The following is a 25,323-nucleotide window of genomic DNA, read 5'->3' on the forward strand; positions in this document are numbered from 1 at the left end:
GGAACCTCCATTCCGCCGACCTCGCCCTGGCAGAGGTCCCCCGCATCTGCAGAAACAGAACCGGCGGGAGAGCCTTCTCCTACATTGCAGCCAAGACCTGGAACGAGCTCCCTGTTAACATCAGACGCTCCCCGACCATGCACACGTTCAGGAAGGACCTCAAAACCTGGCTCTTCGACTGATCCGGAACTGCTCCCTCCCTCCCCCCAGCGCCTTGAGACCCTCACGCTGCGCCTTGAAACCCCTGATTGATTGATTGATTACCTGCAGCAGACTAGGCCCACCATCAGTGAAGGGAGTAGGTGCTTGACCCCTCCATCACTCAGGTGAAGTACAATGGGCCGCGTGTAAACTCCAGTGTCATGGTGTTTGTGGGTGGTACTGATCTGCTCAGATTAGAGTGTTAGGCAAAGCCCACATATGGTAATTGAGCCCTTTATCCAAATGGGGACTCTTAGCCGCCAGTATTCTGTCCTCTGTAAGCTGAATGTAGAGAATGATCAAGTTGAAAGAGCATTCTCCATCTCTTTTCCAGAATCCAGAATGTGTTTAATAAGTGTGTGCAAGCCAATTGCATCTGACCACAGGGAAAGATTGGGGGAAATGGGGTAGAATGAAAGCAACTTGCCATGCACACACACACCTAACATATGCACTTGAGTTGGACCATCTGAGATCACAGCTGTATGTCATAAGATTGCCTACAAGTACCATGCAGTATTTTACATTGCAGTTTTTACCTCCGTTACCACAACTTCGTTTGTCTACTTCAATAATTAAATCTTATGCCTGTATACTATGTTTTGTTTTTTACATCGTTTTTACATCCAAGAATAATATTTTTGGTACTTTTTGTGTTTTCTGCTGCTTTTTATTAATAAGTGAAATTACTGCTCTCTCTCAACCCTAACAACTCAAGTTGAAAGTCTGTGAGGCACCTGTCAAAATGGCTAAAACCGGAAGAGTAACTTTTTAATAATTGTAGAAAAGAAAAGAATATTATTTTTACATATTTCTGTCACTAATTAAATCTACATTGAAAAATGAAGAAAATATGTATTATTTTATGACAACATGATAACATATCACAGCCAATATAGATGAATGTAGTGCTAGCAAAGGTCACTCCGGAGCAGAGTGAGTAGGGGAGCCAATATGTACGCTGTTCATCACTTCTCATAGGAGAGAGAGATCCAGAAATAATAGTGTAATGAACAAAGTGTAAATTAATAGTGCAGTTTTTATAAAAGAGATAGTTTCACCTTTTTTCAAAGAGGGATTCTCTGAAAGTGGGAATAGTTTGAGCAAATGAAAAAAAAAGTGTACCAATATTCTTGACTGTTAAATTCAGTACACAAAAAGAGCATTACAAAGAAAAAAGACCTAAAAACATAAACTCTTTGTGTGAATAATAATTTTATTCAGTTAAAATTAAATCAATAAAATAAAGTTTTAAATAAAATGTTTTGCTGAAGACAACGTAGCATTTAAAAAAAATACTCAATAACAAAAAACTAATCATATTTTCTTTTTTTGTGGGAATTCAGCACTCCAGCTCGAAAACACAACAAAGAGACAAAACAACTGAAAGTGTCGACCAAAGGAATAAAAACTAAAGAGTAATATTCAGTTAAACAAAATGAAAATAGTAGATAACACTTTTTTTCTCACAGATTGGTGAGTTCAGTATTTTTGCAAACAAAGGTTTTTGAAAGATTAAACCAATACAATAACTAAATTCCATTTTCTTCATAGATTTTCATTCATTACAAAAGCAAAAACACAATAATTTTTTTATCAGCATTAATTATGTTTACGAAACACTACACCGAAACAAAACCAGGCAAATCAGAAGAACCAACCAAAGAACTCAAAAGGTAAGCATGATAAAAAAAAAATCAGATAAATACATTCTCAATAAATACACAAAAGAACTATTTAAACAAATGTAGAAAATATGCCAGTAAACATGCCAGGTACCACTCGTATCACTTCCAGAAAATAAACTAAAACTTTAAGTGAGCCCTTGGAAAAGATCTTTAAAGAACAAAGCAGAAGCATACCGCCCCATCATGCATCAGATCAACTCCCTGGCATTCCCTATCTTAAGAGAATCACGAATCGAAAGAGGCAAATGATTAGGAAACACCCTCCACACACCGAGTTTTTGAAATATTAACATTCCAACTTCTTCTTAAGAAAACTGTTTCTAATATAAGTTTCAAAACATTGTATTATTTTCCATCAACAGAAACCTAACTACCCTTAAAAGAAGTAGTGTTTGGCTGCTGTTTGGGAATTTCAAGTCATCCACAGCAATTCACACAAATCTACACAATGCTTGAAAAATAATATCATTTCGCTCATATACAATTTGGTACCAGGCAAGCATTCCTCACCTTTTTCTGAATTTCTAACAATAATATCAGAAAAAAACTGTTTATCAAAATCCATAAGAGACTTTGAGACTCCAGTGTTAAAACAATACAATATACTCAGCCAGCCAAGTACAGGAATGGTTCTTTCAACTATATCAAGCAATTTGGGGAAAAATGATAAAATAAGTCATGCCTAAGAAATATACTTCTGATTGAAAACTGCAATTTGAATTAGTTTGGTTATTGGTTGCTGCACCTCCAGCTCAGATAGGATGGGGTCCCTGTGGACATTTATAAATCAGCCCCATATCTGTGGGCCCCATTACTTTGTAATTGCTTTAATACCTTTACTTGTTGTGGTCTCTCAAACACATGGCCCGCCGTCACCATCGTACCCATCGTTAAAAAGGGCGACCCACAGTCTACAAGTTTTTATCACCCAATATCCCTGTTGTACTCCATGGTAAAAATCGCAGGGAGGGTTGTACCGAAGTGCTCGTCCTGGGTTATGGAGATGAGCACACTGTCCATGGTGCAGTATGGTTTCTGTGATGGGCTGGGCAGGATGGAGCAATGCCTTGAGTTACATCTGCTTGTTAGCAAGTACACCATTGTGAAGCGGGCTCCATCTGCCTGGCCGCCATGTACCTGTCTTGCGCCTTCAACTTTGTAGTTAGGGCTAAGCTGTTGGCCTTGTTGAGCGATCTGGGGGTGGATCAAGGGCTCGTCCAGTTTTTGCGAGCATCAAATTTTGATCTGTTAGCATCTATTAAGTACGGTCCTGCTGCTGAATGCACCTCTAGCTTGCCTCTGGGGAAGGGCGTTCGCCATGGATGTGTATTGGCCCCAATCCTCTTTCTGTTGTATATCAATGGCCTTGAGGAGACCTTGTCCGCTTGTCCTGTGGATATCCCGATGGTTGGCTGGAGAAAAGTCCTTGTTATACTTTACGTGGACAGCGCTGTTTTAATGAGGAGAGCACCCAAGAGCCTAAACGCCCTCTTTCAGAAATTCATTAGTATCATGGGGTCCTTGGGCCTAACTACAAACAACTCGAAAACCTACACCATGCTCTGTTAGCCCGAATCCATGAAACAAAGGAGTGTATAGCTCCAGGGCTACCAGGTTGCCTCCATTCAGGATTTTTCTTACCTGGGGGTCTTCCTTGATGCTAAAGAAAACTGGGTTCCCTGTAAGTATAAAGCCTACCAGAGGTTTGCTATTGCCGCCAGCTATATTTACAGCTTAGCCTCTCGCATCAGCAGAAAACCTATGGCCCCCTAGCTATAGGTATTTAGAAGCAAATACCTTCCCATTCAGACTTACAGGGATGGCATTTGGGGCTATTCTAACCCCTCTGCCGTCCAGACCAAAGAGAACAGGATCCTGCGCTGCCTCCTGGGTGTACCCCCTGGCATGTGCCACTCACATTGTCCACCAGGAGCTTGATGTTGAGTTTCTTGAAGACCTTATCAAATTGGCCCCACTGGTGCTTTGGTGTGCTATCGAGGCAAATTCATGCGCAGGCCTGAACAGGAAGGTGATCTTGGATTGCCTTGCTTGTAATAGAGGTTGCTTGTAGTAGAGGCCTTGCCATTCTCTGGTTGCAATACATAAAACAGGAAAATTCTTTTTTTATGGAGACCTGAACTTTTTTCTTCCCCCTCCAGCATATCTAAGGCTGACCTAACTAGGGTCAGGAATGTAATCCGAACCAGGAATAGACAGCATAGAGAGGAATGTGAATCAGCAAAAATCTCTTTCAGGAATTATATTAACCTGCAAACCATCCCAAAATGGAACCGTACCTGTCTTGGATGGATACCACCTGGGACAGAGTCTTGTTAACTAGGTTTAGGTGCAGTATTGTGAGGTCACATTTAAGTGTTCCACTGGGCCAATTGGATCTCACCAATGTGTTAATCTGCCCTTGTGATCTCAGCGCAGGGATGCCTCAGGGTAGCTTTTGCACTATATAAATGTTTTTTCATTTCATTTAATTTCATTTCCTCACCCTAGAGTCTGCTTTACTTTATCGACTTCTGTAAGTACTATAGGGTTTACTGTAAAAGCTTTTTAGTCACAGTAATTAGAGCGAGTGGTATTAGAAGATATGCTGAGGTTTTGTTATATTTGCAGTCACCGAATTCCCCTACGCTCTGTTGCTGTATTTGCTCATTTTTAGGTCTCGCCTGAGCCAGCGCTTTAGCGCTGCGCTCGCGAGCGCTTTTGTAAATGGGGGATCTGGAAGTGCAAACGAGTGCTTTCAGGCCTTCAAATACAGTGCATGTGCGCCATGCGCGCGCACCATTTGGCAGCCTGCACACTATTTGCTTTCACTTTCACGGCCGCAGGGCCGCTTTGATGTTTGATCGCGATCACTTTCACTTTTGCAGCTGCACAGCCGCTTGTTTTGTCTTCCTTACTTATTTTCCTTCCTCCAAGCCTTTACCCATGTCTTGCTTACTTTCCACCCTCATTCCCTCTATCTCACCTGCATTTCATTTACTTCCTCTATGTCTCTGACCCCCCTTGCTTTCCTTCCTCACCCAAGAATGTCTCTCTTCTTTACTTTATCTCTTTCTCCATGGCTCTTTCTCTCTTTTGCTTCCTTTCCTCCCTCATGACTCTATCCCTCCCTTGCTTCCCTTCCTCCCTCCATGAATGCCTCTCCTTTACTTTCTTTCCTTCCTCCATGCCTCTATCCTGTCCTATCATGTCCTAATCTGCTGCCCAGTAACGTCCTGCCTACGCTTCCCTTACCCCCACCCTTTCCAGCAGCCCGGGTTCTGCTCCCGGGGGGGTGGCCTCCACTAAGGCCCCCGGTCCAGCCACAATCCCCTCCCTTTGGGGTGAGGTGGCCAAACCAAGGGGCAAAGCACTTATATTCATTCTGCCTGTCTTCGCCATCCCGGCGTCACCTCCTGCCAGAGTGGGTCAGGCTGTTGCCTGTCCCCTGCCCTTATTTGCAGTGATATTGCAAGCACCCATTACTCTACTCCTCTGCATCTTCTCTAAAATAGACGCACTGAGTGTTATTATTATTTCAGGGAAACTTATATTACACATTGCTTTCCTTGATGCAGCTACAGACGTTAGGTCAGGATGGGCTTTAGAGTCAGAAGCGCCTGGTGCGACAATTTTTTTTCTCGCTTTCTTTAAGGATGTTGTTGTTATTGTCATATCCCAAATCACATGTGCCGATAACTCCTTCAGTGCTATTTGTAGATATTTCTAAAATTGTGAACTTTGATTCAGCTGTATTTCTATATATTGACCCATCCTCTGCAAACCAGTGGCCTTTAGAACTAGCGATTAGAGCGGGGAATTTGATGCAGGGTCGTTCATAGAACTCAAAGATAACACTTGGAAATATAGTGCATATATTATTTAACGAAAAGTTAAGCAAGTGAAGGCATACAGTAAACACCCCCTAGGCTCGCAGAAGTGCCGATCACAAAAACAGGAAAGACTGCACTGTATGCAGCACAAGGCACACAGGCTGCACCCTTTGCTTGTCCTGTAATGTTGCCCCGTCTCTGCGTGGGCGCTGCGTCCAATGGGTACACGGGTCTGGAGAATTCATTCAAATGAGAAGGCGCCATTTATGTAGTTGGTGGTTCTAAAAATGTGGCATCGATCGAGTCTTCTTAGGCAAATGCAGCACACCCCTGCTCTAGGTCACACCTCAGACCTCTGTGTTCTTGTCCAGCTGAATCGGGTCTTTAAACAAACACGCTGCATGATAACCTCACCACACGGCTGCTTTGATGCACTCGAGGGAGATGAATCAAATTCAACCACTCATCTAACCAATCAGAACACCCAGTCACTAATCCACCCGCTCATCTATCTACACATGCACCTACCAATCTCTCATTCATCCACCCATCTGCCCACTCGACCATTCCTCCACCCGCTCTTCCAGCCACCCACTCATCTATCAAAGCAGGCGCCCGCTGATCTCGTCATCCATCTGCTCCCTTGTCCCTCCCTCTAGCCGCCCACCTACTCATACACCCACTCATCCATCGTCTCATCCTTCCCGCCACTCATCCATCCACTTATCCTTCCTGCCACTCATCTATCAAAGCATGCACCCGCCGTTCATCCATCCATTCATTCATCAGCTCACGTGTCCATCCCTCCGCCCGCCCATGTTGCGTGCCTGTGGGAAGAGTCCAAGAACGCGCATGTTCTCCGTTCCTCGTGCGCAGCTCCCCCTCTGTTTTTGCTCTTCACGAGCGGTGGGTGGCTCCAGGCCCTCTCACTAATTTGCTGTTTGGGCTGAGAGCGCCAGGAGTAATGAGGGGGCGTGAGAGGCATGGCCCCTTCATTACTGGGTGTCCCTTGTGTACTACAGCAGTGCCCTGGGGGCACGCACGTAGACCCCCACCCATCACTGTGTGCAAGACGGCCCCTGGTGTGAGCAGCATCTAGGCACAGTCCTAAAACTACGAGCCTCAGAATGGAAAGTGTTGGGGCAGGACATTCAGAACTGCTCGAAGTTCACACATGTGATAGATATGGCGAGTGGACAGGTATGTGGGAAGCATGGGTGAAGTAATCACAGACATGTCAAACTGTGGGAGATCATGTGCTTTATCTGCCTATAAATTCAGTTCTCATATTTCCATGGAATTAGCCATTTATTAGAGTTTTTTTGCTCAACAACATGTCCGAGACGTTTCGCACAGACCATCAGTTTGTCTTTAAGGTTGTGTGAATGCACGTTCTGTAACTTTTGAAAGTTTACTGTGCATACGGAAACATCCCTGAGCTCCCTGACCTCGGCAGGGTGGTGGATTTCCCCTCCTGGACAGTGGCGTTACTGTGTGGCCTTCTGGCACGCATCTGTAGAATGGCTGGACCCCCAATGTACAGGGTTTGAAGATGACCACTGTGTCTGTGTGTGTGTAGACATCGACTGTATTAAATTCCCCTCTCACCAACAGCTTCAGAAGCATAAACAAGCATTTGCAATGCAATAGGTTTCGCATTTGCGAGAGTTTAAGCTACTAGCATTGCAAATAACAATGCCTTTTATTTGTTTTAAAAACCAAAACCTAAATAAAAGACATTGTAATTTACAATGCGAATAGCTCAAACTCCTGTAAATGCGAGACCTATTGCATTGCAAATGCTTGTTAAAGGGTGCCCTTGCTAAGAGAAAGCAAAAGGTCTTTTAATAGTCTGAAGCTGTGTGTTGTTGGTACTTTCCGTGTGTTTTTATCCTGATTGTTTTATTATTTATTTATTCACCTGCTGATTGTGTGAGACTTGGAACCCTTTTTTTAACGATGACTTTAACATTTGGACTGTGCTTTTATGGCTGTCTTACTGCCTAAATAAAGTCTGACCTGTTCTGATCGTAAGGAATGGCTGTTTGAAGGGGCATGTTTGTTTCTGAAATGTAGTCACAGAACATTATTATTTTACTGCCACTCATTATGAGTCGGAAACCTGTTCGCATACGGTACGAGGTCTCCAGGGTACACTGTCACCTTTGTAAATGGTCCCAAAAATATTTTTTGGAGTAAGCAGTAGTTCATGGGACCACTGCCTACTTTTAACAAATAGTTTTACAAACTTTTCGCATTGTGTTTTAAACACAACCTGTTTTCCTTTAAGGAAAATGGGCTGCATATAAAAAATAAGCAGTTACAGACATGGTGGTCTGCTGACCTCAGAAGGCCACCAACCCTGTGATGGCAGCGATTCATAGTGTGTTCTAATTTGCAATCTACCTCAATTTTCATGAGCTAGGTCCAATTGTGGCCCACTGTGATTCAGTATTTTATACATAGTTCGGTTCTCAAAATACTGCTGGATTTGCTAAATGTCGGTGCGCAAATTGCGACCACTTTTAGTGAATCTGGTGTATGTAGGTCTGGCCCAAAGTCCCTACTTCATTTTCAAAATTTTTTAGCTCCCTAGTCGCCCCTTTTCTGGTTTCTGGAATAGACACCCATGAGGTGGGGGAAGTAATTTACACTTGTGAGTACCTTACAAATGTAAGTTTACTAGTACACTTTGTAGTAACTTTACTACCCGATCTTCACTGCCAGCGACAGAGCCAAGAGGCAGAGTCAAGTACAGTCATGCCACAGAACTCACTTGGACTGACCACACCATTGTCCACTTACCCATTGCAGGATCCTAATGCACCACCACCAGGACACTCCGCTCCTCACACTGCAGTTTGAACAAAGTGACAGAGACCCAATGGACAAATGCCCTCAACACCACCCAACCCGACTCTGCAACCAAAATTGAATAGGCCATCCGGAATTCCTCTGCCTGGTTCATCAGCTGCGCTGACAGAGTCACCCCCATCAAACCAGCCAAGACCAGCAGATACACCGAACAAGATATAAACCAGAATTCAGGGAAATGAATCGCAACTGTGAATGGCTAGAAAGAAGATGGCACACCAGCAGAGATCCCACAGACCAAGCCACCTTCTGGTCAGCCTTCAACAAATACCACCAATGCCTAAAAAACACAAAAAGGGGCTCCTAGCAGATCGAGACTGAAGCAATCTCTAACCACAGCAAGGAACTCTTCAATATCATTAGAAGAGTTCTCATCCCCGTCAGCCACAGAGAACTTGAACTCCCCTTCCTAGGAACTCTGCGACACCCTGGTTGACTACGTCCTCTACAAGATATCCAACATGTACACTGAATTCTAACTCAAAAACAACAGTTGATGGACAGAATGCAGAACAATGTCATACATTCACCCCAGTACAGAGATCTGGGCCTAAATCCAATGTGCAACATTCCGTCCATCATCTTGTGTGTTTTGCTGTTCGCCCTACTATGTGGGAAGGGTATTCCCAGACGTGGGTCCCGTGCTCACTACGCCACTGGAGTCAAGCTATCCTGGCTGAAGAGGGGTGAAACCCCGAAACCGGTCCTTGGATGCTTGATTCCGTTCCAGGGAAGACATGGATTGGCAGTTCCGGCTGGACTGTTCCCATGAGGCACAGGGTCAAGACTGATTTGCATATGGCCATGTCTGAACTGGGGTGGCGTGGTGAGCAAAATAACGATGGATTAAACCCAGATCTGTGACTGGGGGTGAATGTTTTGCCAATGTGCAACATTCCGTCCATCATCTTGTGTGTTTTGCTGTTCGCCCTACTATGTGGGAAGGGTATGCCCAGACGTGGGTCCCGTGCTCACTACGCCACTGGAGTCAAGCTATCCTGGCTGAAGAGGGGTGAAACCCAGAAACCGGTCCTTGGATGCTTGATTCCGGTCCAGGGAAGACCTGGCTTGGCAGTTCGGGCTGGACTGTTCCCATGAGGCACAGGGTCAAGACTGATTTGCATATGGCCATGTCTGAACTGGGGTGGCGTGGTGAGCAAAATAACGATGGATTAAACCCAGATCTGTGACTGGGGGTGAATGTTTTGCCAATGTGCAACATTCCGTCCATCATCTTGTGTGTTTTGCCACTGAATTCTAACCCCAACCCACCAAACTCTAAAACCTCCTCACACCGACTGACGCTACCCACAACCACCCACTCACTGCATGGGAACAGCTTACCACTTAGAGCACCATAGCCACCATTAACTCCATCCACTCTGGAGCACCCGCAGACCCTTGCCTCCACTACTTCTTCAACCTACCTCGGAAGCAAGAAAATCAGCAGCGAGCTTACCTCTATTGTCAACACATCCATCACCACAGCCACCTTCCCCAGCGGATGGAAACACACCGAGGTCAGACCCTTCCTCAAGAAACCCTCCACTGACCCCAGCGCACTCAAGAACTACCACCTCATCTCTCTGCTCCCCTTCCCCACCAAGGTCCTTGAGAAGGGCATCAACCAACAACTCATCAAACACCTGGCGAGAAGCAGCCTGCTGGACTCCTCCCAATCTAGTTGCTGTGCCAACAACAGCACCGAGACCAAACTGATCGCTACTGCTGACATCAGAACCCTCCTTGGGTAAACAGCAGCCCTGGTGCTCCTTGACCTATCAGTAACGTTCAACACTGTATCCCACCACACATTCATCAAGAGACTCCACAGAGACGCCCTCAAATGGATCGCATCCTTTCTCACCGGACGACCCCAGAGAATCCGCCTACCACCCTCCAAGTCAGAACCTAAGAGCACCATCTGCGGCGTCCCTCAAGGTTCATCCCTCAGCCCTATCCTGTTCGCCATTTTCATGGCGCCCCTGCCCAACATCATCAGAACCCATGATCTCAACATTATATCCTATACAGATGACACCTAACTCATCCTCTCAGAAGACCCCTCCACCATCAGGACCAACTTTCACAACTGCATGACGAGTGTCGCTGACTGGATGAAGACCAACTGAAGCTCAACAAGAAGGTTCTGTTTTTTAAATACAACACCTCCCATTTTAACAACACCTGGTGACCCTCCAAACTCGGACGCACACCAACAGACCATGCCCGCAACCTAGGTATCATCCTAGACAGCAAACTCACCATGAAATGCCAGATCAACACAGTCTCCTCCTTCTGCTTCCACACCTTCTGCATGCTCCAAAACATCTTCAAATGGCTCCTTGTCAACACTAGGAAAACCTTCACTCAAGCCCTAGTCACCAGCCGGCTGGACTACTGCAACACGCTCTATGCAGGAATCACCACCCAACTCCTGAAGAGACTACAAATGATTCAGAACTCAGCTGCCAGACTCATCCTCGACCTCCCCAAACGGACTCACATCCTCACCCACCTCAGGAACCTCCACTGGCTCCCCATCCAGAAGAGATGGCCAATTCAAGATGCTGATACACTTCTACAAGGCCTGCCACAACCAAGGACCAGCATACATCAACCACCACCTGAACTTCCACAACCCCGCCTGGCACCTGCGCTCTGCTACCCTCGCCCACACTCCCCGCATCTGCCAAAGCTACAGTGGAGGACGATCCTTCTGCTACCTTGCCGCCAAGTCCTGAAATACCCTTCCCCTTCACCTTTGAATATCTTCCGCTCTCTCAGAATTCTGAAAGGGACTCAAGACCTGGCTCTTTGACTGATCTCAGCAAAAACCTAATGGCTGGATACCCTCTCGGTTGATAGCTGCTCTCTATAAATCCGAGTTGATTGATTGATTGACTACTTTGGGCTATTCACAAATTCCAGTTGTAAGGTTACAGAAAAGTCTAGACTTACATGTCTCTACTCCTTGTTTCAGTTTACAACTGTATTTTACATTGTCCATATTTAATGGACCTACCTATTGATGCTGAAGAAGTATGCAATATCACTATTTTGAAGAGGACAGCCTTTGTAGGTAGGTTTGTTTTAAAACACTACAAGCAACTACAAGGGCTGCCTCTATTCACCCTAAATGTGATACAGGATACAGTCTTACAGCATTAGGTGGCAAGCAGTCTAAATGCATTGGGGAGGAGGTTCGCACTGTGGGGTTATAAAAAAAATGGCAGGATGAGTGGGGTGGATGAAGGAGAAATTCACCAGGATTCGAAGAAGCTATCCTCTCTACGATGCACCCCCACTTGCTATATGGACTGCCTGTTTCCAGAAACACGGTTGTGGTTCCCATAGGTAAGAATTGAATTCTCCCTCTCCCTCTTTCCATTTACCCACCCATATCTGTCTTTCACTCACACCTGCATTGTTTGTCAAAAACCACATATGTATTACTCTAAAACACCCTCTAACACAAGCCCTATCAATTACTACTACTTTTATAAATATCTGTGTTATTTTTTATTGTTGTTTCATACTGCCACTCATTCTAGCATTTTGGTAGCTTCAGCTGGGCAGGAGTCATCAAAACAGTAGCAGGGCAACATACAGCTTGGTCTTGCAACGCATCCTATCTACACGCACAAGTATGTCCTTAAACTTACAATCTTACAGAAATACTATAGCCTTCTTGTCTCATGTGTTTCGATAAATCCTAATAGTATAATTGTTAATGTACTTTTGAATTTCTTTGCATTGTATCCTAATGTTCTTCCAACAACAGTCAAATGTATGGGAGTATATTCATGCAATGGCGACTACTGTGCATGAGATGGCTGCCCCCAAAATTACTCCCTCAGATGAGTGACAGGCCTGTGCCTTGGATAATGTTGCAAAATGTTATCAAGACATGGCAAAAATGTACCAAGAACAGCTTAGAACTTTTAGGAAAGTGAGTCCAAGACAGCATTCCTTGGACATGAAGATAGTGAAGGCAATAAACAACAAATGCCAGTGTCTCTCTTCATGGCCACCAATTGCAGGATGTTCTACACGGGCATCTCACTGTACGAGGGACATCCAACCACTTGCAAATATTATACCTCTACCACAACCATCTCTACCACAGACACCTGCACCAACCTCAACCTCCAATTCCACCAACCCAATCCCTACCAACCCATCAAGTCAGTAATGTATAAATTACATAGGTTTTGCTCAAATTTTTTTTCTTTCTGTGGAAATAAAATTGACAATTGTGCCCCATCATTTCCCTGTTTCTGCCTGGTAGCCATTTGCCTCAGACAAACACCCATTTTGTGTGTGACATGCTACAGCAACTTGTCTGAAAACTGTCCTTCACATCCCCATTGAATCTTGCATAACCCCCTGCTCCTTGTGGTCGAGCCAATTCCAAGAAGCCTGCCTGTGTGCCTTCCCCCAGTTGTGCCAGGGACTCAGCCACATCCTGTCCATTGTTGGTGACTCAGCCTGTCACACCAGCTGCCCTGTGACCACCCCCAACTGAAAGAGGAAGCACGAGGTTAGGCCCTGAAACCACACCAACTAATAGAGGAAGCACAAGGCTGTACACTGTGAACACACATTTCTGTGGTTCTGCCAATTCCCAGAACCAGCAAGATAGTTTCTGTTTTACACAAGATGGTTCCTGTTCTTGACTCTAAGCCAGAGATAAACCCCCGAATGAGTAAGGGCCTTCAACTGAAAGAGAACCCATTTCCACACATCACATGCCCTCTCACGAGACACAAGACACGCCCCTACCTTGACACATCTGTTGGAAATTACTGCTTGTCACTTCCCTTTTTCTTGTCACTTCTCCTTTCTTCTTTTTCCTATTGACTGAAAACTGTATAAATATTCTGATGTGTGAATAAAACTGCAGACCACTCCTGTACCCGCTTGGTGCTGGAGCTCTCCCCTTAACTCGAGTTACTGGACCCTTTTTTACTCGAACACCAGGGACTCCTCTCTTTGCTTTGACTGAAATTATGATTATTAAGTATAGAAATTCTGAGATGAGGTAATATTGAATTAATTTACCACATTAATTGGCGCCCGCACAGGGACATTCCCTTTTCCCCACGAGCCGGCGATATTGGACCCGGTACTGTCCCCTCCTGACCTTTGACGGACTTCAAAGTGCACAACGCGGGGAATTCCTGCTAACTCCCTCGAGGCAAAGAGGGGGACCAACTGCGGCCCGGTATCCACACGAGGCAGTGAGGAAAATTGCGGAACGTCCTGAACCAGAGCCCAACCTGTGAAGAGACGAATCCGAAGTTCTGCGAGTCCCACCTTAGAAGCTACGCGCATTTTTAAGATCTTCAAGAGGCCTTCCAGTTATTTTTTTTCGGTGAGTACTGCTGAAAAGTATAAAGACGTACTCACCACTTTGTGGGTGCGGTAAAGATAAAGGTTTTTGTTGGTTTCTCACTTATTTTGTGAGGACTGCTAAACTAGTATAAAAGACGGACTCACCACTTTCGTGGGTACGGTAAAGATATATGTTCTGTTTGTTTTTCTTTTTCTCTCAAATCTAAATCTTTGAAAAATCTTGCCATCATGCCTATTTTCTCGAAAATACGTAAGATAGCAACCAAAAGGAGTATTCTTGAGAAGGAAATTCCCCTTCCTCCTCGGGATACTCCAGGACACTTCATGTATGCAAAACATGGTGTTGGTGCAATTATTTATTGTGATTTATGGGTGGATTATACTAAAGACCTAGAACACAGATATAGATGGCCTGAAAATGGTACTTTTGACATGGAATGTATTATAAAATTAGAGGAACAGTTGTGGAAGAAAAAGGGAGTCCGCCAGTCACAAAGTGACTCGGTGAAATTATGGAGAAAAGAAGCCCATAGGGGGCAACAGAAGGAATTGCATAAAGTTGAAAAGGGTAAGAGAATGTCAGAGCAGGCCAAGAAAGAACAGTTACAAGAAATAGGGAAAGAAGTAGTTAGTGAAAGGAATAAAAGGGAACAAACAGCCATTTCTACTGGTTTTTATCCTGTATTGCCATCTGCACCTGAAAACCTTAACATTGCACCACCTAAGGCACAACCTACCGCCCCATCACCAGAGGATACTTTCACCAATTTCCTCTTAGATACTCCACCTCCATATGAGGTTCCAGTAATTTAACACCCTCTGCCTCCGCCACCCTTTTTACAACATAACACACTACCTCTCACTCCAGAAGGGGGTGCCGTAGGTCCAGACCCAGGTAAAACAATTCCCCTATGACCCGACTCCGAGCAACACAGGGGAGGCGGGCCGAATAAGTAAAATACTTCATGACTCCTGGGAAGAAATAAGACATCTACCAGCAATTGACACGTTTCTTCAAGCGGCCTCTGAGTTTCTTCGTACTGGAGAGAACTCACGAGCCATTAACGCTATGACTACAAGAAGATCACACCCTGTAAAAATGCACATGTATAGGTTCCTCCTTTGCTGTTTCATAAAACACATACAAGCAGAGGAAAGAAATGTACCCGTTTCACTTTTTGACTTATTACATTCCGCATCCGACCACACTAGTCTAGAACTTATAAATGATGCACTAGACAGGTTCACCTGTAATGTGACCCGTATTCTGCAAAACTTGCAAACAAATGAAGAGAATAAGAAACTTGAGGAGGAAATTACTGAACCTACTGAAAAAGTCCTACCCGTTCGTTCTTCCGCCCCTAATTCACGAACACCCCCGCCTACATTCCTCCAAGGTCACTCTGAACGGTCATCTCCAGATGAGTTATTTGAAAAAACATCCAATGCATTAGACTACTGGTTAGACCAGGAACCTCCACTTACACCGGAAGAGGAGGAAATAGCCAGAACTGCGACCCTATGGGTCTCTCAATATAAGATATATGACAATGATCTCATAGCCCAACTTTTTCTAGCATTACCACGCTCACATCAAAGATTAGCAAGTCTCTACATGGTACAACATCTCATCACACTTAATGACACTCATTTTAAACATGATCCACGACTCGAAGATTTTCTGTCTGACTGCGCTGATAACATGTTCCTCCACAATAGTTCAGTTTTTCTCAACACACTTATAGATTTTAGACAGAAATACCAGAAAACGACTGAATATAAATCTTTCAATAATACTTGTGGACCAATTAATAGACTTCCTCAAACACGCCAGTTCCCCATGAGAGAGGTCCACCCCAGAGCTGACACGAATGGGGCGCTACAACGCGTTTTTATTTATGTACCCTTGACAAAACTTGAGTTACTAAGGATAAAAGAGATGGTTCCCTCCCACTCAAAGGATCCTGCTGGATTCTTTAAAGAATTAGGAGATGTATTAATGATGGGAACATATACTCTTTCTGATATCACAGCAATTCTGAAATTATTGTTGCCATCGGGTATATATGACAAACTAAGAGAGAAAGATTGGGAAGTAGCAGGTGAACACATTAGATGGACCGAACTTCAGAATGACGAAAATACTAGAGTAGCAGGTCAAGGTATAGGAGACAGACTAAAAGCACTTCCTGGCACTATTTTAAAGGTGCTACCACAGTTACTGACAGTGAAAAAGGAGGACTGGGATACCATTTCCTCCTGCAAACAGAAACATGGTGAAGACATAGGAGATTATTACACCAGACTTGAAAAATGTTTTGCGGTAAATAGCGGCCTTACGCCGACAAGCGAAGCTTACCCGCATCTGTTTCCAAATTAGTAGACAACGCCTTGCCAGCTATTAAGGAAAGAGTACTAAAATTAGAAAGTACCTGGCAAGCACATACACCACCACAGGTGTTACAAATGCTACAATACCACCAAAATCGCATTAGGGATGAAGAAGAAAATGATAAGAAACGCATGAAAGACACCAAGATGAAAGCGTTAGTAGCCCAAACTGCACCCTAGCGCCAACAGACACCAGGTAGCCAGACAAACGTGAAGAGCACTTGTAATTATTGCAAAAAGACGGGACACTTCGTAAAAGACTGCCCTGTCTTAAAGCACAATTTGGCTACTGGTAAGACACAGCCTCGTCCATATCAGCCAAAACAGAATGTTTCCCAAGACAGTTCAACACCTTCAGTTCCACCGACAACACAAATGGCCCAAATGAACATTATAGACAGCGACTACACTGAATACTACCCAGATTTTTCATGATGTTGCCCAGGGAGAGAAGATGACAAACTGCCCCTAATCCCCATCCCAGTAGATCAGAAAGGCCCATTTATAGAGGTCCGACTTCTTGGGGAGGATAGAAAGTTTCTACTAGACACTGCGGCCAGTAAAACAACAATAAGCCATCAAGAGGTCCCAGAGGCTCCTCTCTCGGGTTCAAAAAGTATTTCTCTGGGTTTCTCCGGACAACCTGTGACAAACGCCACGTCAAAACCACTGCCCTTGCAGGTTGGTCCCCTCACGACTACTACAGATCTTATATTGACAAAATCATGTCCAGAAAATTTGCTTGGTATAAAAACATTGAAAGAATTAGGAGCTGTTATTGTTTGCTCACCTAAAGATGTCAGATTATTTCTACGAGATTTTAAGGGCCACTACCCAAGTAGAGAATTAGACGAGCGTTTGAAAGATTTGCCACACACCCTTTGGGCCACTGATTCCACCACAGTAGGATGTATGGAAATAACACCTCACAAGGTTACACTGAAAGAGGGAGCCCAACTACCACGTATAAGACAATACAAAATTCCACCTCAAGCTGAACAAGCATTAATGTTAATTATTCAGGACCTAATACAGTCAGGTGTGATTAAAGAAACAACTTCGAACATTTGCAATTCCCCTGTTTTACCAGTTCATAAAAAAGTGGAACCAGGAACACCACCTGTCTACAGACTAGTGGTGGATTTGAGAGAGCTCAATAAATGTGTCATTCCACAACACCCTGTGGTCCCAGACATCTCCACTTTACTCACAGCCATAGATGTAGAAGCAACGCATTTTTCTGTCATTGACTTAAAAAACGCATTCTTCAGTCTACCCATTCACCCAGACAGTCAATACCTTTTCGGCTTCTCCTTACAAGGACGAAGTTTCCAATTCACAAGAGCTCCTCAAGGTTTCACCGAAAGTGTATATAGCCAAGTGCTGAAAAGACAATTGGACACTATTCAAATGCCCACAGATACAGCCATACTACAATATGTTGATGATATCCTCATTACGGCCAGATCTGACGCAGCATGTGCTGAAGCATCACTACTAGTACTAGAATTCCTGGCTGCAAATGGCCATAATGTTTCCCCTGGTAAGCTCCAATTTTGTTTACAGCAAGTGGCATACTTAGGGCACTTGCTGTCAAAGGAGGGTAGGCAGCTTACACAGGAACGCATCCAGCTCATACAACAAATACCACAACCAACAACACAGAAACAAGTTCGAGCTTTTGTTGGTCTCACCTCATATTGTAGACAGTGGATCCCGCAATTTGCACTCATTTCTAAACCATTAGTGCAGCTGACAACACTCGAAGCTGGCGCTACTCCACAATTACCCTTGACAGATGAAAACACGCAAGCTTTTCAGTCTCTTAAAAAGGCTATGTGTCAAGCCCCAGTGTTAGCAACACCTGATTACACCAAAGATTTTACCTTGTTTGTAACAGAAAACTCAGGTACAGCACTATCAGTCCTGACCCAACTTCAAGCAGACAGACATAGACCATGTGGTTATTTTTCAAGTACATTAGATCCAGTAGCACAAGTATTACCTGCATGTCTAAAATCAGTAGCAGCTACTGCACAAGCTATTAGACAAAGCGATGCTATTGTATTGGGACATCATCTGATAGTCCAGGTCCCACACGCTGTAGAACTTCTGCTAAACAGAACGCAAACACAGCATCTGACAATAGCCAGACTCACCGGATATGAGATGACACTTTTTCAGCCACATATTGAGATTAGACGATGCAACATTTTAAACCCAGCAACACTGTTGCCACTGACCTCTCCTACTAAACAACTTCACGATTGCATTGACATAATTGATTTAGTGACCAAACCCAGACCAGATTTACAAGATACTCCCCTTTCTAAGGCAGAAGTGACACTTTTTGTTGATGGTTCTTGCATGAGACTCCCCACTGGAGAACTAGCAGCAGCCTATGCCGTCACAAATGTTATGTTATGTTAAAATATTTTTTTATGTTAAAATATTTTTATAGCGCGCAATAGTTACTCCGAAGAGTGTCCCAGCGCGAGCCCAAGAGGAGGAAGAGCCTAGGTAGGAGCAAAAACAGATGAGTTTATGGAAACAAATAAGTTTTAAGGAGGCGCTTAAAACCGTCAGGGTCCTGGGTATTGCGCAAGAAAAAAGGGAGAGAGTTCCAAGCAGCGGCAGCTTTGACAGCAAGAGAGCTGCCCCCAATCCTAGACCGGGAAAAGCGTGGAACCCTCGCAAGTAAAAGAGCTGATGACCGGAGGGTTCTGGCCGGCACATAAAAGGCGAACCGCCTCTGAAGATAGATGGGCCCCAAGTTATGAAGGGCTTTGTGGGCAATGACCAGAGCCTTGAACTTAACCCTCTCAATCAGGGGCAGCCAGTGCAAGGCCTGAAGATGAGAGCGGACACTGCACCTTCGAGTAATACCAAGAATGAGCCTAGCGGCCGCATTCTGGATCACTTGAAGTTTGTTCAAGGAATAGCCAGGCAGGCCAACATAGAGGGCATTGGCGTAGTCCAAGCGGGACAGAACCAAAGCCCGAACAACCGTTTCCTTCGCCGGTCTAGGGAGAAGTGGGAGAAAACTCCTGAGGACCTTAAGACGGCCAAAACATCCACCCGAGACCTTCTTCACCTGGGTCGCAAAAGACAGATTGTCCTCGAACCACACTCCAAGATTTTTTACGGAGCTCCCCTTAGAGGAGGGGGGGGAAAGGTCAGGGGGCCAGATCCTATCTCTGAAATCCGCGGGAAAGTTGCCAAAGAGAAGAATCTCCGATTTGTCCTCATTGCACTTGAGTTGAGCCCTGGCAAGCCAACCAAATACCGAGGACAAGCACTTCTGAACAGGCAGCACGGAGTCATCCCCCTTATTCCATGTGAAAAGGAGCTGGGTGTCGTCGGCATAGGCTATCACCTTAGCCCCCAGCTTCTCAGCCAAAAAGACCAGCGGTGTAACATAAATGTTAAAAAGAAGGGGGCTAAGTGAAGAGCCCTGGGGGACGCCGGTAGAGACCTCCTGTAGAAGAGAGGCAGTGGGAGGCAGCCAAACCTGTTGGAAACGGCCCTCCAGAAAGGACCTCAGCCAGGCTAAAGCCAGGCCAGAGACACCAATCTCGGAGAGGCGGGAAAGCAATCTGGCATGAGGCACCGTATCAAATGCGGCGGATAGATCAAGCATCACCAGAGCTGCTCTGCCGCCCGCATCTAAACAGTCCCGAATAGCCTCTGAGATCTCCACCAGTGCCGACTCCGTGCTATAAGAAGCACGAAAGCCAGACTGGGCTGGGTGCAAGGCCTCAGAGCTTTCCACAAACTCGGAAAGTTGCCTAGTCACTGCCTTCTCACATACCTTAGCAAGGCTAGGGAGAAGGGAGATAGGACGGTAGTTGCAAGGCAGAGAGGGGTCAAGGGTCGGCTTCTTCAATAAAGGAAGAATTTTGGCCTGCTTCCATTCCGGTGGAACCCAAGCGCCCTCAAGAGAGAGGTTGATAATGACATTAACCTCAGGATTAATGGTCTCTGCGACCGCTGCCAACAGCCTAGCTGGACAGCAATCAGTGGGGGAGCCGGATTTGAGGCCCTTAAGCAGTTTGAGAGTGCTGGCGGCATCAACCGGCGAGAAGACCGACAGGACATGCTGGGAGGCGCCTTGTAGAGGCACCGTCTGTCCGTCATCCAGCCATGGAGCCGCACAAGCCGTTAGGGACTGCTGTATCAACCGGATTTTATCCGCGAAGAAACCCGAAAGGGTGTTGCACCAATCCACAGAGACCGGGCCCGAACACTTGAGAGCGACAGGGGCAGTGAAGCTCTGGACTATATGGAAAATCTCCTTGGAGTTATTACCAGCCTGCTCGATGCGGTCGGTAAAGTATTGTTTTTTAGCCAGGAAGATGGCAGAGTAATAGGTCTTTTGCCTGGCCCTCAGAGTGGCCTTGGCAAAAGGACAGTACTTTGAACGACGCCACGTCCGCTCAAGCTTCTTGCACTCTTGTTTGAGTAGACGTAAATCCTGCGAAAACCAGGGTTTAGATGGGGATACTCTCGAAGACCGGTAGGAAGTGGGAGTAGCGAGTGAAGACATAGATTTGTCGATCCAATTAGTAAAGGTCGCCAAACTCTCTGCAAGATCACCCGTAAGGGACGGCCTAGAAGCCGCCAAGGCCCTGGCCAGAGAGGCGGGAACTACCCTTTTAAGGGTTGGTTTCCGCGAGATGGATTCTGCCGCAAGGGGAGGGCCAGCCTTCCAGGAGAAAAAAGTAATAAGATGGTCCGACCACACTAGGGCAAGCACAAACACCTTGGAAGCACACAAGATAGAGATACTGTCGGCACAAGCAGCCAAACTCATAGCACTAACACGAGCATGTCACTTAGCAAAAGGAAAATCAGTTAACATTTACACTGATTCACAGTACGCTTTCGGGGTTGTACACAACTTCGGCACATTGTGGAAAGAGAGAGGATTCCTCACATCATACGGGTCTAAAATACAGCATGCTACACTCATCACTGCCCTCTTAGAGGCCAGTCAGTTACCAGCGAAAGTTGCAGTATTAAAGTGTAAAGCGCACACAAAAGGAACCGATGAAATATCAAAAGGAAATAATTCCGCAGACAGTGCAGCCAAATTAGCAGCAAACACAGAATTGAATATACTACACCGCCAATACGCAATACGAGACCCCTTTTCTGACATCCAGGATGTCCAAAGTCACACCACACCACAGGAACTGCTAGAATGGAAGGAAAAAGGGGGGGGTCCTTACAGATCAGGGTTGGATGACACCTGAAAGAGCAGTATGGTTTCTGCTGGATGCTATGGTACAGGTTATAATAAACACCATACATGGACCAGCGCATCTGGGAGAAAAAGCAATGTTAGACAGCATACAGAACATATGGCACAACAAACATTTGAGAGCTGCAGCCAAACAAAAAGTTAAAACGTGCATGATTTGTAATCAGTTCAACCCAGGTAAAGGCACAAAGGTGGAGCAGGGTGGATTCCAACCCCCTGACCATCCATTTGAAGTTCTCCAAATGGACTATATCCAGATGGAGAGATGTAGAGGTGACAAGTATGTGCTAGTTGTAGTATGTGCTCTGACCAGATGGACAAAAGCCTATCCCGTCCCAGATTACACTGCAACGACAACTGCTAAGCAACTAGTAAGAGAATATTTCCCGAGATATGGGTTGCCCCGCGTCATCTACTCAGACAACGGCCAGCCCTTCTCCTCTGAACTCATGAAGCAAGTGTCTCTTCTGTTAGGGTACACTTGGAAATTTCACTGCGTAAGACCTCCTCAAGCAGCAGGTCTAGTAGAGAGACACAACCAGACTTTGAAGACAAAATTGGCCAAGATATGTACAGACAAAGGCGTGGACTGGATGGTAGCCTTACCGGTTGCCCTCTTCTACATGTGTATGGTAGCACATTCCAGAACTGGTCTATCTCCGTATGAGGTGGTCTTTGGCAGACCACCAAATATGAGGGGTACGCCAATGCCTAAAAGAATTACTGATGTAGACAGCAGAATATTGACTGATTATCTGGCTTCCTTGATGTCTGCACTCCAATCTTGTCGTTCACAGGTCGCTGCAGCCTTCCCTGACAAAACCGCCCCTGGAGAACACACCATCCGACCCGGCGACTGGGTGATAAGAAACTTCGACAGGACCAGTCCTCTTCAGCCCAGGTGGAAGACTCCGAAGCTCGCGCTCCTAACCACGCGGACAGCGGTGAAGGTCGAAGGCAGGAAGGACTGGCTACACGCGAGCCACTGCCGGAAATATTTTGGACAAAGAGACACTATTGCCGGCGACGCTGCCAACCCTGGTGACATTGTAACAGAACAATCTTTTGTGCCTTTGGAACTGACCCCACAACAAGAATATAAATCCAAGTTGAGGTCTGCCATTCGGACTCTGGCTAATTAAGTCCACTGGGCGCAGGTCCAGTGGTGAAGCGGTTGGAGCATGGGGATGGATTTAAACACCTTGACTATGTGGGAAAAAGATAGAATGAAACGCAGAAACAAGAACTTTAAGAAATTGCGTAGTGGTTCTATCATATGTTTAATGATACTGTTTTTCTTCATAACCATTATGACGTGTCTTGGTTGGATCCTCCACACTGTTTTTCCTCCAACACCACACACCTCTCATGCACCCAACAGCACTCAGGAACACACATATCATGACCTACCCCCTCATGAACAAGCCCATAGACTAGCCTTGCAAAACAATACCTTTATACAGATGTTACACTACACTCATCAGGCCAGCAATAGCACAAATTGCTGGATATGTGTCCGCCTCCCACCTCATCAGAAAAAGGGAGGGATGCCTCTTTTCCCCTTTCCATTTTCCTATAATGGGACTTGTGAAGCCTGGTTCGCCCTAATAACAGCTGACGATACCACCCCCACCTCCTGCCCTGACGGAAATAATTCATGCAAGCATGGGTGGCCTTGGGGGAACTTAAACAAGGTACTTAATGCTGCCTGTTACCCAAATAAGGATGGAAGTCCTCAGGCGACAGGAACAGTTCTAGAAAGTGAAGAATACAAGCAAGGGAACATGACCATGTCCTACAAGATGTTAAATACCAAACCTAAAAAGAATGCTGGTCCCCCTTCCATCTCGGTCTCACCAGTAAAAGGACACCTGTGCATCCAGAAAAATGGCTCTGTTCCATTAGGACACAGTGACTGTCATACCACTATAAGTTTTGAAGACAGAGGAAAGTCCTCATTTCAAGCATCTCGCCATACTTATAACGTCTGTGGCCAAACGGCCTATGTGCAGCTGCCCTTGAACTGGGGGGAACTTGTTATATAGCATTCCTGTTACCCCCTGTCTTTGTCGCCCCATCCACTTACCACCCTGACCTCCTAGTGTCCCATGTCAGACATAAAAGAACGATCGATACCTCCTTGGTTGACCAAACAGAAACCTCATGGGAACAGTATACAGATTTTAACAAAGGGTTCTTCTTCTTTGTTGGCCCTGTACAGAACAGCAAGCTTATACGCAGGTTGACAAGGACCTTAGAGGCTATTGTAAACCAGACGGCGTCTGCCCTGGGGAGCTTAACCCAGGAGCAGTCCGCCATACGATTGGTTACTCTCCAAAATCGCCTTGTCCTTGACATCATCCTGGCTGACAGAGGCGGAGCCTGTAAAATTATAGGCTCTAGCTGCTGTATATTTATTCCTGATAATTCCCCAACTGTATACACTGCCATAACAAAATTACACAAGATAGCCGTAAGTTTACATCAAGAACCTGGCACCTGGACGTGGTCTGATTGGTTCTGGAAGATAATATCATCTTGGGGATGGCAACTGCTGTCAGCAGCAGGTATAATATTCCTGATAATAACTGGATGCTGCCTTTGCATCCAATGTGGTCCTGCCCTGTGCGGTCTATGCGCTGCAAACTGCATTCCTAAACCACTTGTCCCGCAGAGAGAAAGGGAAAGAATTATGCTACAAGAATGTATAGATGATCTCATGCAAATTGAGATATAATATAGGTACACTCTGGGGCAAGGAGGGAATGTGGAAATAAAATTGACAATTGTGCCCCATCATTTCCCTGTTTCTGCCTGGTAGCCATTTGCCTCAGACAAACACCCATTTTGTGTGTGACATGCTCTCAGCAACTTGTCTGAAAACTGTCCTTCACATCCCCATTGAATCTTGCACAACCCCCTGCTCCTTGTGGTCGAGCCAATTCCAAGAAGCCTGCCTGTGTGCCTTCCCCCAGTTGTGCCAGAGACTCAGCCACATCCTGTCCATTGTTGGTGACTCAGCCTGTCACACCAGCTGCCCTGTGACCACCCCCAACTGAAAGAGGAGGCCCGAAGTTAGGCCCTGAAACCACACCAACTAATAGAGGAAGCACAAGGCTGTACACTGTGAACACACATTTCTGTGGTTCTGCCAATTCCCAGAACCAGCAAGATAGTTCCTGTTTTACACAAGATGGTTCCTGTTCTTGACTCTAAGCCAGAGATAAACCCCCGAATGAGTAAGGGCCTTCAACTGAAAGAGAACCCATTTCCACACATCACATGCCCTCTCACGAGACACAAGACACGCCCCTACCTTGACACATCTGTTGGAAATTACTGCTTGTCACTTCCCTTTTTCTTGTCACTTCTCCTTTCTTCTTTTTCCTATTGACTGAAAACTGTATAAATATTCTGATGTGTGAATAAAACTGCAGACCACTCCTGTACCCGCTTGGTGCTGGAGCTCTCCCCTTAACTCGAGTTACTGGACCCTTTTTTACTCGAACACCACGGACTCCTCTCTTTGCTTTGACTGAAATTATGATTATTAAGTATAGAAATTCTGAGATGAGGTAATATTGAATTAATTTACCACATTTCCTTAATGCAAGTGCTAATATTGTGGAGTCTTTAACAAACGTCTCAATATGCTCAACTTTCCCATTCGCATTTTGATAATTACCAATAGTGAAACAAGAAAAAAAAAATTGTGAAC

The 25,323-nt window shown here is 45.4% G+C and overlaps 2 pseudogenes across 1 annotated transcript in view; both read left to right on the forward strand.

Moving 5' to 3' along the window:
• The window catches only part of LOC146871794 (5' exonuclease Apollo-like), a 199,476-nt pseudogene that overhangs the window by 124,211 nt on the left and 49,942 nt on the right, over positions 1 to 25,323 (forward strand). The gene's annotated exons all lie outside the window — the stretch shown is intronic.
• On the forward strand, positions 22,754 to 24,654 carry LOC146871797 (endogenous retrovirus group V member 1 Env polyprotein-like; annotated as a pseudogene).

The sequence above is a fragment of the Triturus cristatus genome, chromosome 1_1 (genome assembly GCF_964204655.1).
Source record: "Triturus cristatus chromosome 1_1, aTriCri1.1, whole genome shotgun sequence".
NCBI classification, from domain to species: domain Eukaryota; kingdom Metazoa; phylum Chordata; class Amphibia; order Caudata; family Salamandridae; genus Triturus; species Triturus cristatus.